This window comes from Anolis carolinensis, chromosome 1 (genome assembly GCF_035594765.1).
Source record: "Anolis carolinensis isolate JA03-04 chromosome 1, rAnoCar3.1.pri, whole genome shotgun sequence".
Classification (NCBI taxonomy): domain Eukaryota; kingdom Metazoa; phylum Chordata; class Lepidosauria; order Squamata; family Dactyloidae; genus Anolis; species Anolis carolinensis.
This window is the reverse complement of record NC_085841.1, coordinates 321,755,169-321,768,050: the sequence shown is the minus strand read 5'-3', so window position 1 is coordinate 321,768,050 and position 12,882 is coordinate 321,755,169.

The following is a 12,882-nucleotide window of genomic DNA, read 5'->3' as shown; positions in this document are numbered from 1 at the left end:
GCCACATAACACCAATCTTACGGCAGCTGCACTGGTTACCAATTGAGCACCGGATGACTTTCAAAGTGATGGTACTTACCTTTAAGGCCTCACATGGTCTAGGGCCAATGTACCTGAGGGACCTCCTCACTCCCTACAAACCCCAGAGATCCCTCCGTTCTGAGAACCAAGACCTGTTGGAAGTCCCCAGTTTTAAGACCTTGCATCTAACAGCAACTAGACGCAGAGCCTTTTCAGCAGTGGCGCCATCTCTCTGGAACACCTTGCCACCTGAAGTCCGTGCCTTGCGGGACTTGGCGGCTTTCCGCAGGGCATGTAAGACACACCTGTTTTGGCAGGCCTTTGAGTTCTGTTAGATGTTTTAAAAGGTGCTTTTAGGATGTTTTTAAGATGTTTTTTAAAGATGTTTTAAAGATGTTTTAAGATGTTTTTAAATTGTTGATTTTAGTCAGTTCTTGTAAGCCGCCCCGAGCCCTAGAGGAGTAGCGGCATATAAGTTTGAAAAATAAATAAATAAATAAATAAATTTACTTCCAACCTTCCATGTGTACAGAGAAAATTGCTCATTGAAAAATGTGGAGTGAAACTAGTCTAACCTAAGTCACTAATCTGATCTCTTTTTTCGATAGACTTACGAGTTGGGTCGATACAGGGAATGCTGTGGATGTAGCGTACCTGGATTTCAGTAAGGCCTTCGACAAAGTCCCCCACGACCTTCTGGCAAACAAACTAGTAAAATGTGGGCTAGACAAAACTACGGTTAGGTGGATCTGTAATTGGCTAAGCGAACGAACCCAAAGGGTGCTCACCAATGCGTCGTCTTCATCATGGAAAGAAGTGACAAGTGGAGTGCCGCAGGGCTCTGTCCTGGGCCCAGTTCTGTTCAACATCTTTATTAACGACTTAGACGAAGGGTTAGAAGGCACGATCATCAAGTTTGCAGACGACACAAAACTGGGAGGGATAGCTAACACTCCAGAAGACAGGAGCAGAATTCAAAACGATCTTGACAGACTAGAGAGATGGGCAGAAACTAACAAAATGAAGTTCAACAGGGACAAATGCAAAATACTTCACTTCGGCAGAAAAAATGGAAATCAAAGATACAGAATGGGGGATGCCTGGCTTGACAGCAGTGTGTGCGAAAAAGACCTTGGAGTCCTTGTGGACAACAAGTTAAACATGAGCCAACAATGTGATGCGGCTGCTAAAAAAGCCAATGGGATTCTGGCCTGCATCAATAGGGGTATAGCGTCTAGATCCAGGGAAGTTATGCTCCCCCTCTATTCTGCCTTGGTCAGACCACACCTGGAATACTGTGTCCAATTTTGGGCACCACAGTTGAAGGGAGATGTTGACAAGCTGGAAAGCGTCCAGAGGAGGGCGACTAAAATGATTAAGGGTCTGGAGAACAAGCCCTATGAGGAGCGGCTTAAAGAGCTGGGCATGTTTAGCCTGCAGGAGAGAAGGCTGAGAGGAGACATGATAGCCATGTACAAATACGTGAAGGGAAGTCATAGGGAGGAGGGAGCAAGCTTGTTTTCTGCTGCCCTGCAGACTAGGACACGGAACAATGGCTTCAAGCTACAGGAAAGGAGATTCCACCTGAACATCAGGAAGAACTTCCTCACTGCAAGAGCTGTTCGACAGTGGAACTCTCTCCCCGGGGCCGTGGTGGAGGCTCCTTCTTTGGAGGCTTTTAAGCAGAGGCTGGATGGCCATCTGTCGGGGGTGCTTTGAATGCGATTTCCTGCTTCTTAGCAGGGGGTTGGACTGGATGGCCCATGTGGTCTCTTCCAACTCTACTATTCTATGATTCTATGATTCTAAGTCCTGTGATGAACAAAAAACTATATACTTTCAGAACATTCTTTGACATAAGGCAAAGCAAACACTGAACAATAACACAACAGCTTGGACTCTCAGTACAAAATATACTAACTTATCATGTCAAGTTCTAGCTGAATATCTACTCTAAGCCTTCCTCACATCCTTCATAGTACATAAGTGATGGGAAAGCACAGGAGGGTTATGAGGAATGCCAATGTGATTTCAATCTCCTATCTTTTTTTTTTTTTGAATGAGCCAGTATAATTGTACAATAAAATCTAAAGCACCCACACATGCAAGCAAAATAATTAAATAAAAATGTTGACAGGTGACTAACTTAATAGGAAGCATTTGGAAATGTTGACTTTCAAAAAAAGGCCAGCCTACTGTATATTGCTTCTCTCGGCAAATTAAAATTTCCCTTCATCCGTTATACTTAAACCTATGTCTGAGACTGTCTATGTGTCACATAGAACACTAGATGATCAGTAACTGGCAGGAATATTTTCTCTTTTCTATTTTAATGCCTCTGGCCTCTCTCCTTCCTTTCCTTCACAACTGTGTCTTTGCCTCAGGCAGCCAGTGGAGTTCAGAAGACAAGGGAATTTGTCTCTTGGAATGCAGCTGATAAGACCTAATTCCAAACTGCCTCCTCCTGCACATGTTCTTAAAAGCACAGCCAGTCCCTCAGCACATAATTGTATCACACTGTACAAGATTCCACACACTAAAACCTGCATACATGTGGCTAAGAAAAATCTTCAGAGTGTGGTCTGGATGGCAAAATTTATTCATGAGGAAGAACAAACAAGTTAAGAGTGGCTGCAGCAGGTTGCTTTTGCCTGAGTCTACTGCTTCTCCTCTTCCCCAATGAGTTGAGTGTAAACTACTGCACATTGAATTTAGTATGTAGCAACTGAGGCAAAATAAGGAAAAAGAAAGAAATTGGGAAGAGGAAAAAGAATCCAGCACATTTTAAAAGATGGAAAGTGGACAATAAGAGGATTAAACTGGAAGTGTCCTAGCCAAATAGTTGGAGAGTATGCTATATGGAGTTATGTCTAAATGTTGCTTTTGTCTCCCTCCATGGTTAAATTCTATGATGGATCTAAATATATTTTCTTTAATGAGAAAAAAGAAGAAGAAGTCCTAATTAAATTATTCAGAACAACCAGAGTTTTAACTGGCATTTGTTGAAGCCCAACTGTGAAATTGTAGTCCTTCATTTTCATGTTTGCATCCTATGAACCATCAAGAACACTAAGATTGTCTGGAGAGGCCCTGTTCTCGGTCCCACCAGCCTCGCAGGCGCGACTGGCGGGAATGAGGGACAGGGCCATCTCAGTGGTGGCTCCTCGGCTGTGGAACGCCCTCCCCAGTAACATCCGGCAGGCCCCAACTCTTCTGGGTGTCAGAAAGAACGTTAAGACATGGCTTTGTGCACAAGCATTTAATGAATAAGTACTATATTGACATGGTCTGAACTTAGGTTTATATGCAATGGTTCCTTAGAAGAATAGTATTAAGTAACTATATGTTTTAAGCTTGACTAATGTATTTTATGGATTATTGTTAATGGTTTTAAATGTGTTGCTGTTTATATTGATCTGTTTGGCATTGAATTTTGCAGGTTGTTGTAAGCTGCCCTGAGTCTCCTCAGGTGAGAAGGGCGGGGTAGAAATGTTGTAAATAAATAAATAAATAAATTTGTTGTGCAACCATTTATGGAAGGCAAGTGGGGGAAACTTGTACTCTGGGCTTCTTATAGCAGTATCAAAGAAGGCAATTTGGGATTTCATTGAAAAGCTTAATAAACATGTAAACAGCTGAATGCACAACCCTAAATAATTGGAGGCAAGCTGACAAATGTATTTTGGATATTTTTCTAACAATTTGAAGCTGTACAACTTTCAGCTGATTTCCAATAAATAAATGCTTATGCAATATAGATAGATAGCTAGATTCTTGCTGTTATAGTAAGCTTGAAAGGAAACCCACGATATATTGCTGCCTAATGTTAAAGGGGAAAAATGTTGCCTTACTGTAGATATGGGAATTCAGCACCTTGGAGAGTTCCCCCTGAGAGCAGTGTGTACGCAGATTTTGCAACCTGGTGAGTTCTCTCTTGTTACTTTACTTATTTGAAATCAATCCCTGACATCAAAAAGGATTAATCTCTTTGGGAATTAGACCCATTTAGCCCTCTTATAATCTGAATTTAACCCTAGCCATATTTGTTAAAATTGAGCCATAATTCCTCACTTCCTCTACCAACTGTCCTGCTTTAGAGAGATTAAGGAAATGTGCTGACTTTAATGGTGAGATTAGCTAAAGCAATTGCCTGTAGTTGCTATCCCCTTTAGTGACTTATCTCAGGACATTATGAATTAACCATTGTTCAGCAACTGTAACCTTCATGATCACACCTTTGTTGACTGTCAACAAAAGAATTTTAATTTGTAACTTTTCATGGGGTTACAATCATGGGAAAGCAGAAATTCTAACACACATGCTGTAAATCAACATGAAGTCATTGCAGTATGAACTTATACATTCTCTGCTGTGAATCAATAAAGCATTCCTCCCAATTCATAACAAAACAGCTTGGCTGTTCTGTTCTTGAGATGAGGAAAACAATTTGATCAAAGATGGTCTAAGGTCAGCAACTTTCCCCACTGATTCAGAATCCACCCACAAGTTGCAATTCCAAGTTAATAGACATAATATTTCAGAACCTGCCCTTACACCACTGAATTACAACTTTCAATTGGATTGGCACCTGAAACTTATTTTAACAGTTACCATGGAAGTGCCTTTGGTGAGAGAGGGCAGTCTAGAAATATATTATTATTATTATTATTATTATTATTATTATTATTATTATTATTATTATTATTATTATATCTATGGACAGCAGGTTGGCTTTGGGGTTGCAGAGTTGGTATTGTGACATAAATACATCTGCTTCTTCCTCCACAACCCTGATGATGATCTGGTACTTTCCAATCTCTAGCAGGTGCTACCAGAGGCAGCCATCTCTGTCTCATGAAGTAGTCATCTCACATTGGCTAAGGAACCTGGAGGAAATGGCATTCTCAGAGATAAGCCAGGTGTGCAGCAAATCCCAGGATCAGAAAGGGTCTTCAGGAGGCATCAAATATTGATACAGTACATCTTTTCTGGAATGCTATTATTTGTTTGTTTATTTAAGTATCTCTACCTTACACTCCAGCTGCTAATAGTCTAAATATGACACAGTACAAACAGGAAAAGGGAAGGGCATGTGGGAGGTGATTAAGTGTAACAGATATTCTGGTTTATCTCTGGCAGTAGCAGTTGGGGTGGAGGGAGAGACATTCATCTCTTTCTGTCTTAAATATGATGGAGCTGTGCCTGGCTCTTCTTCTCTTTGATTAGGTCAAGGCAGTAGCAGCTGGGATGGAAGAAGGACCATTCATCTGCTTTGTGGCCTGGACATGATGGAGCTGTGCCTGTGTGTAGGAGTTAACAATTCTCATTAAGAAGTAAATACATCAATGACTAAAGAAGTGAACTAATACCTTATTATAAACTAATCCCAAACTTGGCCAGTTCCAGTTTTGGTAGAAGTAAGAGTAAGGGGGTGGGAAGAAGACAGGCCGAAATATTCTTCTACTTCGTTTACATCTCAAAGAATATAAGATAGGTGGATTAGGAGATTTTTGGTCACTGAAATTCTAACATAGATATAGCTTGTCTTTGACTGCTGAGAGTTGCATTCAAACAATAATATACAGCTGTGGCACCATAATTCCAACTTGAATATAAATCAAGGAAATGAAAGCTCTGGTTTAGCAAACATACAAACTGTTGTCTAAATTCAAACAACTTTCTTGCTTCTCTTTTTGGCATATCCAAGAGGAGAATGGGAGGCAAACTGGTGTAATGTGGACATGGGACAGGCAGATAAAATTCCTTCTAAAGCAAGAAAGTCAATCAGTTCTGTGTATTGTAATTGACACAGATGTTGTGATGTCTAACAAAAAAAATGAAGAAATTTGTGTACAGAATTGAAGGTGCATTGGTAGTAATTGAGAGAGCAGAAGCCTGAAAAATATCCTTTCATTCTCTGTCCCATCACTTTCTTAGGGTCATTTGGTGGGAACAAAGGAGGAGGGCTTTCTTGGTGGCTGCTCCTAGGCTTTGGAACTCCATCTCCTCCTCCATCATTTGTTCCTTATATTTTCCACTAGAACATGTAGTCAACTTTGGAATGCCATTTTAAAAAATGCATATCGTTTCAGATTTCCCCCAAATCACTTAATTAATCAATGTGTGCACCCAGATTTGAGTTCTTCACATTTTATAAAGGCAACGATGTAATGTAGAACTCATTAAGGAGAACCCTATGACATTATATACCACTGAAGGGAGACCACTCATTAAACATGTTACCACTAGCTGAGGAGCTTCACCACATGTACCAGCCATACCACAACCCAAGGAGAGATCCAAGACTGGACTCTTCTAGACTTATTACACTTTGTAGAGGTTCATATGGAATAAAGTTATTGCTGACATGCTGAAAATATCAATAATTATGTGCAACAGATATTCCACTTTTCATTACAAGGGGATATTTGTGTAAATAAAAATATACAGTTGCTTTTTCCAGTCACCCGAAAAGTTATTTACTTGTAAGAGAAATCTGATAAGACACATTTTTATGTGGCTTGCCACTTAACGTATTCTGATGGCTCTCTGGAGCTGAACCTGAATGGTTTAATAAGTGATCTCCATCGGTGGAACTTAGCCAGATGGATATATTACAACCCAACAGGGATGCTGGCAACCAACCAGCAAATATTAGTGAAGCTGAATAATAGTATGCCTTGGCACTTCATAAGGCATAGCCATCATTGTCAGTGGACTTTTTGACTTTGATGGTCATTGACAGAGCCTGGCAGGAAGACGAACTAATGGCATTTGTTCACTAACATCGTGATAAACTAGAATTTTGTATTTCTGGCATAGGAAATCTGGGACAGGCCAATCTGTAGAACATTTCATAAAATTATCATGCAGAGGATAAATATTTGCTTTTAAATTTGTAGGGGAAATATCTTTAGAAGACAATATATAGGCACACTTCAGTCAAAGTTTCTGAGAGTGAAACTCCTTTTTACAAAAATTTTCTACAACAGCCAGGTACCTTTGTCCTGTCTAGGTAGAATATTTTTAACTGCATCCACATTGGAAGGATGGTGAAGAAGGTCTTCCGTAGCACAGACTTGTATTTATTATTTATTTATTTACAGTATTTATATTCCGCCCTTCTCACCCCGAAGGGGACTCAGGGCGGATCACATTATAACACACATAAGGCAAACATTCAATGCCCATAAACACATCAAACAGAGACAGAGAGAGACACGCAGAGGCAAGTTAACCTTCTTCTGAGGGGATGTTCGATTCTGGCCACAGGGGGGAGCAGCTGCTTCATCATCCACACTGACGGCACTTCCTCATACCAGGTCGTAAATTAGTTAATCTTGCCTCCCCACTTTTTATAAGTGGTACCTTATCTCCTACTTGATAGATGCAACTATATTTCGGGTTGCTAGGTCAGCAACGAGCAGGGGCTGGCCTCGAACTCATGACCTCATGGTCAGAGTGATTTAAGGCAGCTGCTCAACAGCTGCGCCACAGCCCGGCCCCTGTATTGGGTTGCAGCAAACCGTAAATAATAATCCAAGGTTGGGCTGGGAAAGACAGGATTCTGTTCTATCTGATCCTACTGCACCTGTCTGTGCCTGTCTACAAGAGGCAGCTGGCTTCCAAATCCCTTACTGAGTATGCATGCACAGAGATAAAAGGGAAGAGCAGGCAATGTTGCCTTACTACACATCTTAAAATGTTAAAAAGGATAGGTCTATAAATATGATCACCAAAACCACAAGAAAAATGTGGCCACCAAAGTCTGGTAAATGAAAAGTCATTATTGGATGTATTTTGAAAGAAACCTTCAAGTGGTCAAAATGTTTTTGTTGACTTATGCAAAGCTTATTTTATCTGGTTGTTTCATTTCATATTCACATATTGCTATATTGTAGATACTAAGTAATTATAGGCTTTCAGTAATTTAAACAACTATCTAGTAAAGTAAGCTAAAATTATGATTTCCATATTGCAGGTGGGGTTATAGAATCTACAGTGGATGCTGAAACTGACATGTAGCTGGTTAAGATCAAAAGCAAACACTTTCTTTTGTGCAGATAAGGGTTAAAAGCAACACTGTGCTGAATGTGTGGCATGCACCTAAATGCAACTTTATGTTTTATCTGATATAAACTTGGATGGGATTTGGATCAGGTTTATCATCCACAAGTGGTAATAATGAATGTTCAGGTGTTCTCTGCTTCACTCAACTTGCCCCCACCCCCCCATCGAATGCATGTGAATCCCATGTGAATCTACCCATGTTTTGAGATTATCTGGCAAGGGCTTCTCACTGTCTCTCCACCTTCATGGGTAGATTTCAGGCTGAGTCTACACTGTCATATAATCCAATTCAAATCAGATAATCTGGAGTCAGAAACTGGATGATATGGCCATGTAGATGGGGCCTGTCAGGGGCACAGGAGAGGGCTTTTTGGTGGCTGCTCCCAATTCTGCAACTCCCTTTCATGAGAGGTTGGACAGGCACTCTCCTTCTTTTCTTTGAGGACTGAGTGCTTATAAGGATTGAGTCTTGTTTAATACACTGGTACTTTGTTTTTCTCCCCTATTTTTTTATTATTTATGTTTTCACTGGTTTTAAGTTTTGATAGTTTACTTTTGAAACTTTGGAATTTTCAATATTTGTTTGTTTTTATTCCTTGAGTCCTGAACTGGGATAAAAACAGGCTACAGACAATTTATTTCATTTTTACCTGGTTGTCTTGGATTTAGTGAAAAGAAGTTGAGAGAACGTTTTAGCCCCTATTAGTTATGTATGACAGGATCCATTCACTTCTCACATTCTTACTTTAAAGTGTAATTGAAAAGGTGCCTTAACTGTTACCTAGCTATTTAACTTTGTCTTATATAAGTCAGAGTTTCGAAAAGTGACTTTATTGAGCAATACATCCCCAAATCTTCCATTAAACATGGAAAAAATGGTTATGTTAGCTGGTTGGTTGTGGAAATTATACCTCAAAAATCATTTCTCCAAATTCTGATTTGAGCAGCATGATCCCATAGATATTTGTGTGCATATGCAGTGACTATTGGTAATCTGTTTTTTATTATTATAACAATAAGGGCAGCCCATAAATTAAAAGGGAAGTTGCTGTGAAAATGAACTCCTCCCCTTGCTTTGCTGAATATCATAGAATTTATTGAATTCTTATTGCCCAGATGGGACAAAACGTCAGAAAAACCACATTACTTATTACTGGTATATAGCAGCTTCTTTGCTTCTAGTTCCAGATGGAATGGAGATGGGACTAACATATGATTTCAAAGATGGCAAAGAAAATATGTGACAGATTGAAATGACAAGGTGCTGTTGATAGCTGGTGATATAGCAATGTGAAATGAAATCCAGTCCCATTGCCCCAAAACAATATTGTGCAGCACCAGGTTACTGTATTCCTTGAGCACATTTGCTGAGCTCAATTAGAGCCCAAGTCAGAAATGCAAACATCATCTGTTCACATGTTTTCAAGGACAGGTTTGGAGACATGCACAAACATAGTGCCTTATATACAGTATGTGGTGGAGGACCACGATTTAAAATGCACATTTTATCATCAGTATAGGATTAGCAGGTGTACCTTATTTTAAGGGATGTTCTACATTTGAGGGCCAGAAAGCATGTCCTCATAGAAATGGCAGGTTTCCTCTTACTTTAAGGAATGTCCTTATTTTGGCATTGGAAAGCTGTTGTGTTTTATATAGGCTGAACAAAAGACTAAAGAAAAAATCATATTGGGGGTATGCATTCTTTGGGAAGGCAAAAAAGTGGGCACCATATAATTAATGCATATAGACAGGGGTGTAGCCAGGGGGGGGGGGTTAGGGGTTCAACCACCCCTCCCAAATTTCTCAGTTTTTAAAAAAGGTATAGATTTCTATTAGCCTAGCCATGTATTTCTCTCTAAAACTAACATAGTGTCCATATGCAGGGCAACAGCCAGAAAAAAATGGGGGGGGGGGTTTGAAACTTTTTTTTCGTGAATCATTAAGAGTAGTTCCATAACACAAAATAATTTAGAAATCAGACTCCATCGATAAACTTCAGTGGACACTCATGAGGATTTGGTCAATCAATTAAAATTCATAAGTAAACCAGTTTTCATTTGGGAGTTGGGGTAAACAAACATTATCTGTTTCCTGATTCCTGATTGCAGATCATGGATTTCAACTGTCCCTTATTGCTATTTTGAAAACCTGGTGAAACTAGGCTGGTGTTGGTCAACATGTAACATACCTAGTGGGGCTTTTCTTAGAAGTGAATCCAAACTGAATGCCCATGGAAAAGCCAAACCAAGACTAAACAATTTTCAGATTTTCTTGAAGTGGTTTGAAAATTGCTCAAATAACTAATAGTTTCTTTTGAAAATAAAATAAGTGACTAACTGTAACATACTCCTTCTGAAATGAGATATATTGGTTCATCATAGTCTGAAATACCTTCCCACTTTCTCCATCTATTACTGCTTACTATTTGTATTTATGGAAGGTAGCCTTGAAGTAGCTCCTTGAACCCATCTTCAAAAAGGACTTACATGAGGAGACTGGTATGTAACTGGATCAGCAGAGCATTACACATCACCTGCTGAATGTAGGAGCTTGATTTATGCTGTTTGTTGCTTTTTGATTAAAATGGTATTGAAGAAAGTACATTTTAATACTGGTTTTTACATATTTCTGTAAAATAATCTGTTGAACATTATCCTATTTTCACTGAAAACTGTTGATGCCCTTGGATGTTCTATAAGGATCTCTGGAATTTAACATTTCAAGTTGCTGAAAACAAATTATTTTGGAGTAATTCTAGAAAAACACTAAACAGTAGGTTTTTGCATTTTGGCTGAACATCAATCCATTTCTGCAGTCTGGATACCAATAAACCCCCATATCCATTTTCGTGTGCCTCCCAAAAACAGGCGCACAGCCAGATGGCCGTTTTCGGGTTGTAGCTGAAAAATACGACTGGATCAAGCCCATTGGTGGCAGTGGGTGAGCTTCCCAGGTTCCCCTTTCTGTCATTTTTAGGGCTATCGGGATGAAAATGACCACACTTGGAGGACACATCTACCACTGTTAGCCCACCAAGTTTCATAATGTTTGGGCCATCTCATGATTTTTAGGAGATTCTTTTCATTTTAGAGCACAGAGAGAAATACAAACAAAGAGAACTTGTCTGCAATGGAATGAAATTGTAGGTAGGTAGGTAACTAGGTAGTAGTTTTCTGAGAATGAGGCTTTTATGTTTGTTTTCCGGGATTATTATTATTAATTATTATTTTGATATTTTAAAAGCATTTTCTGAAGGAGAAGAGGGGAGACTATGGATTCTGGCCAAGTTTCTCCACAGATTGAAGCCCAACTAAGTGTTGTAGTTGTCAGGTTTTAGGTGGCACCAGTCAGCCAATACTTATTATTATTATATTTTTACTAGAAAATTCAGAAGGCAGAGACGAGCAGCACAGAGAGAGATATGAAGTGGGAACTGCAAAGGAAGGTGGTAGGTAGATGTTTTCTGAGAATGAGGGCTTTCATTCTCAGAAAAAGCCAGATTGAAGTCAGACTGGTCGAAGGAAAACAACTAAAATAGCTTCATGCACAAGCCTACTAAACACTGTTCTACCTTTTCTTCTTTTCCTGCTTCTATGTCTCTTTGGAACCATAATCCATAATTAGGTAAATAGATTTTAACATTTGAAGTCTGCACATAAATAAATACTGTATGTTTAAATTCTAGACAGAGCTTACTCTTTTGTTCAGTAGATATATTTTCATTGAGTCATTCTCTGATTGAAAATGTTGCCATTTACCAACATAAGGAAAAATGGCATATATTTCCTATCTTATTGTCTTCATTTTAATAAAGGCCACGTCTTATTCCTCCCAATGCCTGTAACATTTGAATTTCCAATACACATCAAATAATCTACATAGATATCCATCTGTTCCACTGTAGGTCAATCAATAGTAGTTGTATGTGTTGTTGTTTTTTAAAATCATCTCACTGAATGAAACAATAGGCAGCATTTCCTCTCCCTGTGCTTAATAAAATGTCAGGAATGACATATTGAGCTGGTGTGGAAATAGTACGGGGATGCAGAAGGTGTATGATTTGACAGAAGGAATTGACCTCTGTAATTTCTTTCAAATCAGACATCTAGGTGTGTTTTTATAGTGAAATCCTATTTAGGGGCTCAGGAAGGCATTATTTATGTCTTCTGCCTATCTCCATTTGACAGAGACAGTTCCAATTAATCCTCAATCATTCCACTTTTTCCAGCTGTTTTTAAAATATTTCTTTCCTTCTCCCACCTCCCCCACTTTGCTATCAGTTTGAACCAATTGCTAACAAACTCAGTTCCAATGGCAAAAGCAAACAAAACACAATTATATCATAAAGAGGGAGAGGAGGGGACAGAATACTGCCATTTCCAGTGCACTGTAGCAAAAACAAACTGCTGCAGAACCCCATAGCTTTTGCAATCTTCCTCATTAATGACTTTGGCTATCTCAACCATACTCTGATGTTGCTTGACCACAACTATCCCAATTTTCATCTCTTAAACATTGGAGGCTATTATACTTGCTATGTTGTTATAATACTTTCTCTGTTTCTGCTATCTTCTGGGAGACTGAGGGTCAAATTAGATTTGGAAGGTTTTTCTAATGCAGATTTTGAAGGTTTCTCTAAGACATAAGTGCTAAACATTCAAAACCTGAATGAATGAATATGTTACTTTCTGCTTATTCTATGTTTGGCATTTTGCAATTTCAAATTCCTTTTAGCTGAATATAAAGTCACTATGGCTTTTTACAATTCTTTGTCAGGAAAAAACCAAA